Here is a 16,319-nt window from a genome sequence, read left to right as displayed (position 1 = left end):
TATCTCTGCATCTTGCAAATTTGTTGACCATCCTTAGGTCTAGGCTTTTGTATCTGCTTAACCCTACAGCTAGGCCCAGAAAGGCGAAGCAAATGGCTGGCTCTTTTATCATGAAAATTGTTTGGTTTCCTCCAGAGTGGGAGAGTCCAACACTGGTCATTTTAAAGACATGGTTATATAAGCATGTGTATGTGTATGTCTCAGAATAAAAATCCTCATATCTCCCGCCCCTTGGTATTTAGTTAACAGATGGGCACTCTCATACATGCAAAGTGACATTATTGGGCGAATATACCCATTGTAATATTATAATAGCAATGTATTGGAAACCACATAAATGTCCATTAATAGGAACTAGTTAGCCAACATGGCACACCCCTAGAATGGAATACTGTACAGAAAGTGGAAAAGTTGTATATGTATTGGTATGGAAAGAACTTCTAGATGATATGGTTAAGTTAAAAAAGAAAGAGTCCAAGAAAGTATTTAAGTATAGTATCACATTTTTCTGGAAAATAAATATATACATGTTTATTTAAATATACACATAATACTTTTGAAAAGACATAGAAGAAATGGGTAATAGTGGCAGTTTTCAGAGAAACTGAGTTTCTAAAAAGCAAGGGAGAGAAAATAACTCAATTTTTCACTAGGTGATCCTTTATGTTGTTTGGATATTGCATGCATTACATTGTCCACTCAAACAATAAATTAAATTATAAAGTCAATTTTAAGTACATCATAATGGTTCCTTGAAACTTCACTGTTGGGAACCTAAAAATGTAGTTATTTTGTTTGCCTCTGTGAAAGGCTAAAAGTCAAATGATATTGATGCATTAGATACTGATGAATACATTGAGGTTAAAAAAGAATTGCATATGTTACCAAAGTGATTCTGGTTTGAATTTCTATAATCATCAACCTCATTAAGCTTATAAACCCATTGCTCTCCAATAATATACAAGCGAACACTTAGAACATCACTAGGAGCCCATTAAACTAGGTTCATGGAAAAATAGTCTGTTAAATCAGGAAAACAAAAGGAAAGAAAAAGCCATTTTCAGCTAAACTTATAATAAGAAGCATATGCTTGGCCACTGGTAATCACAATCTCCTCACTCAATTAATTACCAAATTTGATGACCACATCAGAATTTTTGTTTGTTTGTTTTAAAACCAACTTAAAAAATAAAAACACATTTTTTAGCAGCAATGATTCTGCAGTGAAGGAAATATTAATTTTGAAAGGAAAGAGACAGAATGCTGTGGAGTGCTCCATGGCTCATTGCATTAAGTCTCCTGGCAAAAGAGCTGCGTGCCTGGGAGGAAAATGGAAATGGTTCAGTGAAAGATCACCCAGCCTCTGCCACAGGAGACTTCGTGATTCAAGCAACAGAGTGGAAGAAAGTCCTGAAGTGGTGCTCACTATATACTTCAGAGAGGAAACATTCATCTATAAACAAGCTTCTTATCATTGATTTTAAGGAAAATGATTTTATATGAATGAACTTTTTTTTAAAAAAATTTATCCAAATACGGTAATTTAGATACCAAGAAGCCTTTTTTTAGAACCTGAGTCCTAGGATGAATGTTCAGCCTTTTGATTAATACTCCTTCAAGCTTGTCCTTGGTCCCCTTGCGCTGCCGAGGTCTCCCTTCGATGCTCCCGCCCTGCCCTGCATTCGGTGAGACCTGATAGTTTCAAGAAAGAACACGTGAGGGTCACAACAGGGTGAATGAGCATTGAGCTGTTTTGCAGACTAAACCTGAAGGTCTTCACTTTCATTCTCACATTGAGAGAAAGTGTGTGTTTTGGTCATTGATGCTTTTATATTCTGAAGGTTTAGTAACTTTCTATAGGCTAATTCATGGACAGAGCCTGATTCTGATCTCAGAAATATTTATGGATACAGCAGGGTCAAGACCTAAAGCAGGGGTGTCTGCACCGGACATTAGGATTTCAGCCCCTATTTAGTTAGCGTCACAGCCCCAAGGACTTCATTCCACAGCAAACACACTTGCTTCATTTCAAACAGACCCCATGACCTGTCCCTTTTTGACCTCCAGCAGTTATTCTGTTCCCATGAGTGCCAGAGGTAGACTGCAGCAGAGCAATCCAAGCATTTGCTTTTAGCCAAAGGTGGTTCCTCTGCTGTAACCTGACAGGAGTGAAGGGAACTGGGGGTGTAGTGGCAAAGAACCTGCCTGTCAATGCAGGCAGACGTAAGAGACCAGGGTTTGGGCCCTGGGTTGGGAAGATTCCCTGCAGGACGGCATGACAACCCGCTCCGCTGGTCTTGCCTAGAGAATATCATGGACAGAGGAGCCTAACGGGCTGCAGTAAATGGGGTCACAGAGTCGGACATAACTGAAGAGACTTAGCACACACACACAAGGCGGTGATGGAGCCCTACCCTACATGGGCTGGCTTCACTGGACATCATCACGCTACAGCCTCACACCCATATTTGGAGCCATTCCAGTGCCTGCTCACCACTTCACCTCCAGTCCAGGGCTGAGTTCTCACCTCCTGTGATATAAAGAAGGTGAGAGACTGACTTCTGGGAAAAACACCACATTCCATTCCCAGACTAAGGAGAAAGGCCAAAGATGTGGAAATATAGCAGAGGCTGCTGGCCCATTTACTCTAAGAAAGCATTTATTTCTCGGTCCCCACACTCTTCTGAAAGGGTGTCAGCATCTGCCCTGTACTAATGAGCTCCCTGACAAGTGGTTTCTGCTGCAGAGTAAAAGAAATCACAAGCTTCATAGCACAAGCATTGTTTGATAGGATTATTTATTTCATCTCAGTAGTATTCAGAAGAATACAAGAACTGGAGAGCTTTTATTTTTTTACTGATTCTTATGGGAGTTTAAATACCCATTTTTATTCAGAATTCAAGATGGCAAAACCAACTCCAGGAAAATCTGAATAGATTTCACTTAATTATATATTCATTTATTTTCTAAATCTATAATACATTAATTTATAATTACATGTATTATGTATATTTAATTCATAATTAAATAGATATAAAATATATGTATATGTATGCTTGGTCTCTCAGTTGTGTCTGACTCTCTGCAGCCCCATGGACTATAGCCCACCAGGCTCTTCTGTCCATGGAATTTTCCAGGCAAGAATACTGGAGTGGGTTGCCACTTCCTTCTCCAGGGAATCTTCTCAACCCAGGAATTGAACCCGCATCTCTCAAGTCTTCTGCACTGGCACGTAGGTTCTTTACCACTAAAGTCACCTGGGAAGCCCTTATATATTATGGGCTTCCCTGGTGGCTCGGATGGTGAAGAATCTGCCTGCAATGCAGAACACCCAAGTTCGATTCCTGGGTTGGGAAGATCCCCTGAAGAAGGGAATGGCTACCCATTCCAGTATTCTTGCCTGGAGAATCACATGGACAGAGGAGCCTGGTGGGCTCTAGTTCATGGGTTTGCAGAGTTGGACATGACTGAGTGACTAATACTTTCAATATATATTATAGATTTCACTTAATAATTAACACTATTGCCTGTTACTAAATTTATAACCTAAGAATCATTCCACTGACACTTTTTCAGGAAATCAAGTGGAAATATTTTCCTAATTCTGTTTCAGGTAAGTGATGTATGCAGACAGCCTGAGTTTCCCTGCAGTCATTAGAAAGAATGGCAGACTATTGTAAATATGTATGATTGTATACATGATGAGCACGCGCAGAGCCTGCTCACCGAATGCAGATCAGACTGTTCTGGGCTTGATGGAGTTTGGGTCAAGGTCAAACACTTGTGCCCCGTGTTTGGGGACAGGTGAGGATGGGGGGTGCACAATGCCTCGCTGTGTGTCCACCTGACATCTGTGTGTCCACCAGCTCTCTTACCGGCTTGAAGCAATGCACAGAAGCAGCCGCTCTCAATTATTCAGGAGCTGATCGTTCAGCTTTTGAATTATCCAAAACCTCCATGCTGTTTTCTTTTCCCTCTTCATTAGGATTGCCCCAAGAAGACGATACTGTAACCCTGGGATTTTACCTCCTTATAAATGGTGGGGAAGAGAATGGAAACTACTGGGGATGAAGGAGAGAAAGAGAGAACTGTTAGCTATTCTTTATGATTAATTTCACTGAAATTGATTCATCACTATAGCCAGTAAACAAATATTTCCCATACATGCAAAACAATTTGCCAGTCTTCAAAGCACTTTCTTTTCCCCTTCCCCCCCTTCTCCTCTCCCCCTTTTGCTTCTCTCTCTGCCTCTCTTCCTTCATCTTTTTCTTAACTGCCCTGCTTCGTTCAATGTCCTTTTCCTCATTTAAAAATTCTGTATGCTCATATATACTCTCTGACTTGACCCTCACAAGAAGATCAGGGTCTCCTTGCTTTACTTAAGAGGAAGTTGAGCATCAGAGAGGCTAAGGAACTTGCCCAAGGTGACACAGCTAATAAATAGCAGAGATGAGATCCAAATGCAGGCTTGATGTGACTTTGATACTGTCAGCTTCTGTCCACCAGAGCCACCCCATGCAAAATAGCATAACCCTCAGTGTCAGCTGTTGGCCAACAGTGAGGGGGCCAAGTGTGGGTTTATGTTGAGTGATAATTTTCTGCATTAAGGGTAGGTTACCCTTAAGCTATTTTCATTTCACAACATTCACCATCTGTGGAGAGTCTGGGAAATATTCAGAAATCTAGATGTGAGACGAAAAGGTAGATGCCAATGGTAAACGTTGTTTCCTTTGACTTGAGTGGAGAAGGGATGGTTGCAGTAGAAATCAACACAGGGAACATGTGTTCTTTGAATTTGACAAAATCTTACTGTTATATATCACTGTCCTTCCCTTTACCCTTATATATTTCGAGGGCCACCTTATTCCTGACCTTTCCAAGTTTGCAGACTTTATAGCCACTTCCTTTATGAAAGTATAGACTTTAAAAATATCAACAAGATGAAGCAAGAATAACCAAGATTGCTGGGAGAAATATCAACAACCTCAGATATGCAGATGATACCACCTTAATGGCAGAAAACGAAAAGGAACTAAAGAGCCTCTTGATAAAGTTGAAAGAAGAGAGTGGAAAAGTTGGCTTAAAACTCAACATTCAAAAAACTAAGATCATGGCATCCAGTCCCATCACTTCACAGCAAATAGATGGGGAAACAATGGAAACAGTGGCAAATTTTATTCTCTTGGGCTCCAAAATCAATCCTAAAGGAAATCAACCCTGAATATTCATTGGAAAGACTGATGCTGAAGCTGAAGCTCCAATACTTTGGCCACCTGGTGTGAGGAGCTGACTCACTGGAAAAGACCCTGATGCTGGAAAAGATTGAGGGCAGGAGAAGAAGAGGGCAACAGAGGATGAAATGATTGGATGGCATCACCAACTCAATGGACATGAGCTTGAGCAAACTCCAGGTGATTGTGAAGGACAGGGAAGCCTGGCATTTTGCCGTTCATGGGGTCACAAAGAGTCAGACATGACTTAGCGACTGAACAACAATAAAGCACTATGCCCGGCACACGGTGGTTGCCCACTATCATAGCTGATACTACTGCCATTATCATTCTTAGGATCATTCTGCTTTTCTCCTTATTATGAAAAAGTCAAGCTCTATTTCTTTCCTTTGACTCTGATACAGCTGACAATACTTTAACTGAAATTTTATATTTTATTATTAAAGACTAGTGTGATAGCTGATGGTGATCACCAAACCAACTTTCATTGAAAGTCCATTTTCTTCTAGAATCCTGGTGTTTGGACGCTCCAACTAACGTTGCTACTAAATATACCAGTGGATTGTTAGAGAGGTATTATTTGTTGTTGTTTAGTTGCTAAGTCGTGTCCGACTCTTTTGTGACCCTATAGACTGAAGGAAATGGCAACCCACTCCTGTATTCTTGCCTGGGAAATCTCATGGACAGAAAGAGAGGTATTATTACAGAGCCACATTGATTGATATACCAATCAATATACTTTCTTCCTTTTCTCCCTTCTCCTTCCCTCTTCCTTCCTCCTTTTTTTCTTCCTCCTTGCCTTCCTCTCGTCCCCCACCATAATGGCTCACAGTCACAGTATGTCACAATTGAATACCTTGAAAGATAAAACAGAAAGCATCTGTGAGCAATAATCAGATTTGTAAACAGTAGTTAGGTTGATGTTTTGTTTCTCGGTCCTATAATTGTTAATGATTGCTGTCCCTACTGGGATTTGAAGGAGGAAAGCCACTCCCCCAAATCTTCCCCATGCCTGCCTTTCCTCCACTGGGAATTTGCATTGGGAACTGCCTTCTCTTTTCCCAGAACTCTCTTTTAAAAAGGCAAACAGGCCTGGGAAGGCTGACACTTAAGCTCTTATAGCTTGGGACAGAGAAGTTTGATGCTTTCTCTTTGACCTGAGTTACCAAAGTACTGAGAACACTAACAAAGGGATGAGGAGGTGGGAGAAATAGTGAAGGACTTGGGGGAGGGAGGATTTCTAAAGATAAATGGTGATAACCTCACCATTTACCTGGTGCCCATCCTAGCTCTGAGCTTATTAACTCTGCAATACAAATGCCTTGCACAATGTCAAATGCAACTTCTGATCCTCCCAGACCAGCTGGCTTCTACATAGAAGTTTTCCATAGGATTATAAAAAAAAATAAACAAGTGGATTTAGAACAAGTGACTCAAGCCAGACTCTCTCATTTTCCCACAGCAAATCTACCAGCCTGCAGCCTGTGTGCAGGCACAGTCTGGCCCCACTCTGGCCAGTCACAAAGGTTTCCTAGCTCCTATGGAAAACCAGCTCTCATTTGTGCTTGAACCCCCTCTCTCACCTTCTCAAGGTCTTTACTCCTGTGGTTATTTCTATTTTTTCTTCTGCTTTTCCCCTGCCTCTATTCATCTGTTCCCATCAGCATGCTCTAAGCTCATGTAAACAATGCAGACCATTCCTGGTTCTCCTGTCTGTGGTATCTCCTTCTCAGTCTCCTTTGTCAGCTTCATCATCTCTTCTATTTCTCCAAACAGAGACTGTTGAGGGCTTTGCCTCTAACCATTTGTTTTCCCAACTACTCTTCTCTCCCTGATCTCAGTTAGCCCCCCTGGCTTTAAATAGCATCAGTGAGGACTTCACTGGTGGTCCAGTGGTTACCATGCTCCCAATTCAGGGGTACTGGATTTGATCCGTGGTCAGGGAATTAGATCTCACATGCCGAAACTAAAAAGAAAAGGTCCACATGCCACAGCTAAGACCTGGTGCAGCCAAATAAATAAAAACAAATACATGAAGAGCCTTAATGTGCTAATGATGCCTGTATTTACATTTCTAGCCTTGACCTCTCTCCTCAACTGCACACTTGTATCCTTCTTTGGACTTGATATATTAATATCTGTGTGGATGAGTAATAAGATATCGAAAGAGGACTGATTGGTTTCTACATTGAAATCTACAATCTACTGATTTCTACATCTCCTTAGCCCAAAGGTGTTCCTTCCTCCATCTTAACTATCTCTGTAAATGACTCTATTTTACAACCAGGTAATCAAGTCAAAAAGCTAAGAGAACCCTGATTTTCTCACCATCTCCCATGACAAATCCACTGGAGCATCCTGTCAACTCTCCTTCCAGAGCACATCCCCAATCTATCTATTTATCTTTATCATTACTGTTGCCACCTTTGTCCACATCGCCATAATTTTTTTCCTAAAAGAGTCTGAAATGCAGTACTTGGATACAATCTCAAAAACAACAGAATGATCTCTGCTCGTTTCCGAGGTAAACCATTCACTATCATGGTAATCCAAGTCTATGCCCCAACCAGTAATGCTGAAGAAGCTGAAGCTGAACAGTTCTATGAAGACTTATAAGACCTTTTAGAGCTAACACTCAAAAAAGATGTCCTTTTCATTATAGGGGACTAGAATGCAAAAGTAGGAAATCAAGAAACACCTAGCGTAACAGGCAAATTTGGCCTTGGAGTACAGAATGAAGCAGGGCAAAGGCTAATAGAGTTTTGCCAAAAGAATGCACTGATCATAGCCAACACCCTCTTCCAACAACACAAGAGAAGACTCTACAAGTGGAACCAGATGGCCAACACCGAAATCAGATTGATTATATTCTTTGCAGCGAAAGATGGAGAAGCTCTATACAGTCAGCAAAAACAAGACCGGGAGCAGACTGTGGCTCAGATCATGAACTCCTTATTGCCAAATTCAGACTGAAATTGAAGAAAGTACAGAAAACCACTAGACCATTCAGGTATGATCTAAATCAAATCCCTTAATGATTATACAGTGGAAGTGACAAATAGATTTAAGGGACTAGATCTGACAGAGTGCCTGATGAACTATGAACGGAGGTTCATGAGATTATACAGGAGACAGTGATCAAGACCATCCCCAAGAAAAAGAAATGCAAAAAAGCAAAATGGCTGTCTGAGGAGGCCTTACAAATAGCTGTGAAAAGAAGAGAAGTGAAAACAAAGGAAAAAAGGAAAGATATACCCATTTGAATGCTGAGTTCCAAAGAATAGCAAGGAGAGATAAGAAAGACTTCCTCAGTGATCAATGCAAAGAAATCAAGGAAGACAATAGAATGGAAAAGACTAGAGATCTCTTCAAGAAAATTAGAGATACCAAGGGAACATTTCATGCAAAGATGGGCTCAATAAAGGACACAAATGGTATGGACCTAACAGAAGCAGAAGATATTAAGAAGAGGTGACAAGAATACACAGAAGAACTGTACAAAAAAGATCTTCACTACCCAGATTATCACAATGGTGTGATCACTCACCTAGAGCCAGACATCCTGGAATGTGAAGTCAAGTGGGCCTTAGGAAGCATCACTGCGAACAAAGCTAGTGGAGGTGATGGAATTCCAGTTGAGCTATTTCAAATCCTAAAAGATTATGCTGTGAAAGTGCTGCACTCGATATGCCAGCAAATTTGGAAAACTCAGCAGTGGCCACAGGACTGGAAAAGGTCAGTTTTCGTTCCAATCCCAAAGAAAGGCAATGCCAAAGAATGCTCAAACTACTGCACCATTGCACTCATCTCACATGCTAGTAAAGTAATGCTCAAAATTCTCCAAGCCAGGCTTCAGCAATACATGAACCGTGAACTTCCAGATGCCCAAGGTGGTTTTAGAAAAGGCAGAGGAACCAGAGATCATATTGCCAACATCCGCTGGATCGATCATCGAAAAAGCAAGAGAGTTCCAGAAAAACATCTATTTCTGCTTTATTGACCATGCCAAAGCCTTTGACTATGTGGATCACAACAAACTGTGGAAAATTCCTCAAGAGATCGGAATACCAGACCACCTGACCTGCCTCCTGAGAAATCTGTATGCAAGTCAGGAAGCAACAGTTAGAACTACTGGACATGGAACAATAGACTGGTTCCAAATTGGGAAAGGAGTACGTCAAGGCTGTATATTGTCACCCTGCTTATTTAACTTACATCATGAGAAATGCTGGGTTGGAGGAAGCACAAGCTGGAATCAAGATTGCCGAGAGAAATATCAATTACCTCAGATATGCAGATGACATCACCCTTATGGCAGAAAGTGAAGAAGAACTATAGAGCCTCTTGATTCTAGAGGCCATTCTAGAGACTGATTCCAAAGGATGGAAGATATCTAGGATGGAGTTGGAATGTCTGGGAAAGTAGTTGGGTGCTGATGACATATGTAATGGATTTTGAGGAAGTTTGATATGGTTTCCCCTTGATATAGATCATAAAACAATTCTGTGGTGGGAAATAGAGGGAGGGCAAGATATTCAGAATGAGACAGCAACTAGAAAAGGATAAAGCAGGGCTTCTCAAAGTGCCACTGGTAGACCAACTGCATTGCAATCAGAATCACTTAGAGCATTTGTCACAATGTAGGTTCCTTATTCTCACATTTTCTGAATCAGAATCTCTGGTAATACAGCTCAAGAATAGTAGAGTCAGTAGGGCTCACTCTAACAGGCTTTCAAAGGACCCTCCTACACTGTTGGTGAGAATGTAAATTGGTGCAGCCGCTATGGAGAACAATGTGGAAGTTCCTTGGAAAACTAAAAATAGAGTTAACATATGATCCTGCAACCCCACTTCTGGGCATATATCCAAAGGAAACCATAAATCAAAAGATACACGCACCCCAAAGTTCATTATAGCACTGTTCACAACAGCCAAGACATGGAAGCAACCTAAGTGTCCACTGACTGATGGAGGGCTTCTCTGGTGGCTCAGTTGTAAAAAAAATCTACTTGTGATGCAGGAGACTGCCTGCAATGAGACATGGGTTCAATCCCTGGTCTGAAAAGATCCCCTGGAGAAGGAAATAGCAACCCACCCCAGTATTCTTTCCTTGAATATCCCTCGGACAGAAGAGCCTGGCAGGCTACCGTCCATGGGGTAGCAAGAGTCAGACATGACTTAGCACCTAATTCACCACCACCACTATACACATGGAGTATTACTCAATCATAAGAAAGAATGAGATAATGCCATTTGCAGCAACATGGATGGCCCTAGAGATTGTCTTACTAAGTAAGCCAAATAGAGAAAGACAAATATCATATGACATTGATTATATGTGAAATCTAAAAAAAAAAAAAAAAAAGATACAAGTGAACTTATTTACAAAACAGAAATAAACCCACAGACACACAAAACAAACTTATGGTTACCAAAGGAAAAGTGGGAGTGGGAAGGAATAAATTAAGAGTTTAGAATTAACATATATACACTGCAAGCATCCTCAGTTGTGTTTGACTCTTTCTGATCTCATGCACTGTAACCCACCAGGTTCCTCTGTCCATGGAGTTTTCCAGGCAAGAATACTGGAGTGTTTTGCCATTTCCTTCTCCAGGGGATCTTCCTGACCCAGGGATCAAACTCAGTATTTCTTGCATCTCCTACATTGGCAGGCGGATTCTTTACCACTCTACCACCTGGGAAGCCCATATACATACTACTCTATATAAAACAGATAACCAACAAGGACCTACTATATAGTAAGGGGAATTATACTTGATATTATGTAATAACTTATAAAGGAGAAGAAACTGAAAAAGAATATATTTATATGTACATATATATAACTGAATTACTGTGCTGTTCACCTGAAACTTACACAATATTTTCAAGTGACTATACTGCAATTAAAAATTTTTTTAAAAACCAAAAATCAAACCAACAAAAAATAGATTTTCAGTGGATACTGATACACTGTAATATTTGAGAATTACTGAGACAGATGGTAAAACTAACTGGTCTATAAAATTGAGCCTGGCTCAGAAATATGAAACCAGCAAGAGGATCGCAAATATCCATGAGTCACCCAGACCAAGCTTATCAAATGAAGTGAAAAGATACCCTAGCAATGGAGAAAAACACCATGATTTAATTTTCTTTAAAATAGAATACAAGTGACTAATTAAACCTCAAGAATTCAATTTTTACCGTTGATACATTATTCAACAATATTTTAAGCCTTTTGCATTTTTAGCAAGTGAATCTTACCAAAAGAAAGGTTACAGTTTGACTTCAAAGCACCCCTCCATCTAGAGCTTCACAGAACTCCATAGGAGAGAGAACACATCTCTTTCTGTGACATATGACTGATCTGCCCATGTGAATCGGGAAATACACATTTCCACAGAAGCCTAACAATGAAAAAGTCAGAACACTATTTGTACTGGGGGCACTTGATATAATCCCATTCTGCTCTGTCTTGCAACCCATCCATGGTTTTCATTCATATCATCTCTGTCTCAATCTGACATTCTGTATCATCAATGGCTTATTGTAAAACACTTTCTTCCTTAGCTTCAGGCCATTTTTACCAGCCAACTCCAGACTCCCCTACCTCCAAAACAAGATCCCTTTCTTTTTCTTGACCACTAAAGAATTAACTTCCTGACGATGTGCAACCAGTTTCAGGGATGTTAAGACTTGCTGGCTAAGCCACTGGGATTGACTCTTCGGATCTTATAGGGCTGGTAAGACACCCTCATCCACCTAATGGACACCTCAGAATGTCACATAGACTCCTAGAGTGCTTCTCCCTAGGCAGCTAACGATCTCCATGGCAACAGCTTAACATTTCCTGATAAGACAGGCTTTTCTCCCTGGGCAACCCTACTGCTGGAGCCTATATTATTAGATCACCATTTACTTTCTTATCCCAAGTATCTTTTGAAAAAAAGGCGCTCCTTAACTTTGTTTCTGAAATCAAAATGATTGCTCTTTCTTTGGACGTCTCTGTGGGTCTCTACATCCCGCCCCCATCCACCGCCCGCCCCCTCATTGGTGGGCTGTACATCGGCGGGCTTTAAACAGCTTCAACACAGCTGCACTTTGTTTGCCCCATATCTATTTTTTTGGCTTTCTGAGAGGAGGTATTGTACTAAGCCGGACTATTTGATTGGAGAATTGTTTAGACTGTGACCAGTAGAACAGTTATAGAGGATATTTTATGGAGTTAAACTTCAAGGGGAAAAGAAGCCATCATTAATGCACAAAACAGAAAAAATGAAAAAGTTGGCATGGATAGAAAACTTAGGTCATAACGACAACAAGAGTCAACTCAGATCTTCATTGCAACTTAACCGAATTGGAATTTTAACTTTGAAATGGAATTCAACTAGTGAACATTTCAGTCTGTGAAGAGGTAGAATTGAGACCATAAAAAATTTGCTTGGCAATGTTTACGAGCATAAGTCAAAGCTTTGATATCAGTGTTTCTTACAACCCAATGTCTTCATATTTTTCATTTTTTATGAAATTCCTCCTCATTTTTTCTATTATGTGGGTTTAGCCAGCAGGATGGCATTTCTTTTCCCAGTGCCCTCTATACACCTTACAAAGATTGGAAGCCTGTGTCTGTTAAGGTTCATGTCAAGATGGTTCCCAAATTCTGATGCTGCTAATGAAGCACATCCTAGTGGAAGAGAGAGGCTGTATGACCTCAAACCCTTGCTGCAGGTCGACTAAGGTAATATAATCTACTAAAGCAAATCCTTAGCTGGGAACTCAGAGACCAGGGTTCGGAGCTTGACTCTTCCACTACCTGAATGATTTTCAGCAAAACCTTTGACCTCTGCAGGCATCAGGTATGTTTTCTCATCTATGAAAAGGTTGAATGAATTCAAGTTTCCTTTTAGTTCCAAATTCAGAAGTTACTACTGTTTCAGACCTAATATTTCTTTCTACATTTCTGATCCATTTTGTAGAGGAAACTAAGCATGGTTTTCGCACTTCATGGTGCTACAGGAGATCACTTGCCAGTGTTACTGGAATGAATCAAAAGCATTTTGTTCATTTCATTTTCATTTGCTGCTGAAAAATCTGTATTCCTCAGGCTCAAAATGTTTGACATTGCAATAATAGAGCCACATGTACAGCAACTTCATTTTATATGACAACTTCCCTATAAATAGTATCTCTAAGCACTTTACAAAGCATCTGTAATTATAAAAACAGGGGCCAAAGGAAGCTGGGGAAAATGCAAGGAAAAAATGACATGAAATGTAGCTTTTCTCCACATTTTTCTTGTGTATACTGATATAAAGAAATTCTGCCCCATAAGAGAATAATGTAAGCTAAAAATTCTAGCTACCCAGGGCTTCAGACATGATGGGGCTTCTTCTCTTTGCTACGGAATGCATTACAAGTTCAAACAACTAAGGCAAAATCGTACTGATTTGAAAGCTCACATTTCTAAATGGGCATACTAGATGTTCCAAAGATTGTCAGCTTGAAATCTGAGTAGCAGTCAGGTCTCTGAATCTCAAACCAGAACACATCAAAGTAACACTGGAGGGTCAGGGAAACAAATTTTCATAATAAAAAAACTTACTTCAAACCAGAGGTTTACTGGATAGCAAAACTGTGCTTTTCAGTTCAGTTAATAATTACTAAGGGGCTGGATATGACAGGCACAGATGTTCACATGATATGACAGACTTTTGGAAGCAAGAAGCTCACATGTCCTGATGGTCCAGATGCCAGAAATACCTTCTATCCTTCAATACACATCTGGAAAATAATGAATACATCCCATGCCATAGCCAGTGCTCATTCATTCTTAGTATTCCCAATAATTAGTATAAATTAACTATTTTAATTATTAATTTAATAATTATTTCAAAATTATAATTACTATATAATTATATATGTGTGCGTAATTATTGTCATTAAAATCAGTGTAAATAATTAATAAAGAATTAATGGTGTATTTTATATTGCCACCTCTTTTTTTCAGCACACTTGAGTTAATTTTGTCAAAAAGAAATAGCTATTGCCATCTCTGATTATAAAAGCAATATACACTCAAAGTAACAAAGTAAAAAAAAAAAAAATTAGAACACTGGAAAAAATAACATCATTTAGCCCACAAACCTTTCTCATTCCTCTAAATTCCTGAAATTTGTTAACCATATACGCTACTCATGTGGGTACCTTGAAACAGTAGTAGTGTCCTGACTCTGAGACTTTTCCCAAGGAGGCCCCCGCCTCTGTCTGTGCAGAAGGAGGAAGTTCCTGCTCTTTTCAAAGCCCTTCATCCCCTTCTAGTCCCAGAGCCTCCTTTGTCTCCTACACACAACATGAGTGCAAGGTCACATACCATCTTTTCCCACCCACTCAGCTTCTCGGGAGACTCCACTCCCTCCTGCCTTCATCCCAGGAGAGTTGGCTTTGTAAACTTGGTCCATGGCATGCAAAAGCTTGCCAATCTCCAGGACATCTGGGAGGTGAGATGCTCATAAAAGGTTAGGGATGAAGAAGGTCACCATTTTGTACCACTCCCGGAAAACATTCACTCTGCATTCTGTCTGAAGAGAACCCATGCAGCCATTGACAGGAGTGGGTGGTCCCTCGGGATCTGTGCAACGTGGGGCCTGGTGGCCAACGTTCTCGGAGGAGGATGGTGGGCTGGCACAGAGTCGGTGCTCAGGATATACTTGCTGTTATTGGGGGACGGGGGGTCAGGGCATCTGCTCACACAGTCACATGGCTCATCGCCTCCTCAGACACCTGGCCTTCTAATGTGGCTGCCATTTAGCTTTGTCTGTACTGGTCACACGCTTCCCCAATGTGCTCAGCGGGTAAGGAATCTGCCTGCAATGTTGAAGACACAGGAGATACAGGTTCCATCCCTGGGTGGGGAAGATCCCCTGGAGAAGGAAATGGCAACCCACTCCAGTATTCTTGCCTGAAAAATCCCATCGACAGAGGAGCCTGTCAGGTTAGAGTCCGTTGGGTCACAAAGAGTCAGACACGACAGAGCACAAGGCATATTATGCTTAGTGATCACACAAAAGGCCACCCACACTTTAGGTGGCCTATGGTTCATCTTAAAACAGACGTTAGTTGCCCATTCTAGAAGACTGCAAAACCCCTTCAACTTGTTAAATAACTCTACCCGATGTCCAAATGTGGTGAAAGTTTACCAATATGAGCCAGAGGACTGTTGTGCCCACCAGATGTCCTTGTACTATAAACTGAAGCATGCAAACTGATGGCATTCTGCTGGAAAAAGGGAAAGGAAAAAAAAATGGCTTATGGAGATGACCCAGCATGCTTACAATTCAAATAATATTTGTTGCCCACCCCTCACCTATGTTGGTGCCAATCTGAACCTTTAAAAGTGGAATTGACAAAAATAACAAAATTCTCAACTTCTCTCTTTCATATTCTTAATCTTAAAACTCATGTCAATCCTGGGTCTGACTGACAATTACAATTGTGTGTCTCTTCCCTTCTCATCCTCCTTCTTTCTCTTTCAGTTCTCCCTCAACCCCAGAACGGTTGTACTCCCTGGCTGATTTGGGTTCTCTATTTGCAGGAAATGTGTATGTGTGAACATTTCCCCACATTCCTTTGCAAAATATACTTCTCTTAGGCCCCCTTCATTTGCCTTCCAGGGAATAAAACTTAACACGTTGTCTTTTATTGTGAGGGCTAATAACTTAACTCTCCACCCTTCAGAAAACAATGCACCTGCATGTATTTGTATGTATGCACTTTCTAATAAGAGCTTTTACTGTCTTACCCAAGGAATGAGCAGTGATAGAATTTTTTAAGTGGCCACAGGAGCAGATATTTGGGGATAAGATTGCCTAAAACTACAACTGAAATGACAACAGGCAATCCGGATCGCTACCATCATCATTCAGAGAGAACCTGGTCCCCCTCCTGTTCCTGGTCCCCCTCCTGTTCCTTGTCCATCTCCCCTGTATGCTCTGCCACCCCTTCTCCACAGTACACACACAAGTCACCTTTCCTTGACAAAAACAACGAAGATCCTACCCCTGAGGAGGGAATGAGTTTAGTTTTTAA

At 40.7% G+C, this 16,319-nt stretch overlaps 1 long non-coding RNA gene across 2 annotated transcripts; it reads right to left on the bottom strand.

Moving 5' to 3' along the window:
• Positions 1-485: 485 nt before the first annotated feature.
• LOC145517014 (uncharacterized) lies at positions 486-15,204 on the bottom strand. Of its 2 annotated transcripts, none has more exons than XR_014061929.1 (3): positions 14,605-15,204; positions 3,876-4,061; positions 486-1,692 (listed from the first exon to the last, which is right to left on the bottom strand). It is a non-coding gene; the product is annotated as an uncharacterized LOC145517014 (long non-coding RNA). The 2 variants fall into 2 exon arrangements; XR_014061928.1 differs by lacking the exon at positions 14,605-15,204 and adding an exon at positions 11,499-11,560.
• Positions 15,205-16,319: the final 1,115 nt, after the last annotated feature.

This window comes from Giraffa tippelskirchi, chromosome 8 (assembly GCF_054371585.1).
Source record: "Giraffa tippelskirchi isolate mGirTip1 chromosome 8, T2T-mGirTip1v1.2.pri, whole genome shotgun sequence".
In the NCBI taxonomy this organism is placed as follows: domain Eukaryota; kingdom Metazoa; phylum Chordata; class Mammalia; order Artiodactyla; family Giraffidae; genus Giraffa; species Giraffa tippelskirchi.
This window is presented reverse-complemented; position numbering and strand designations above follow the sequence as displayed.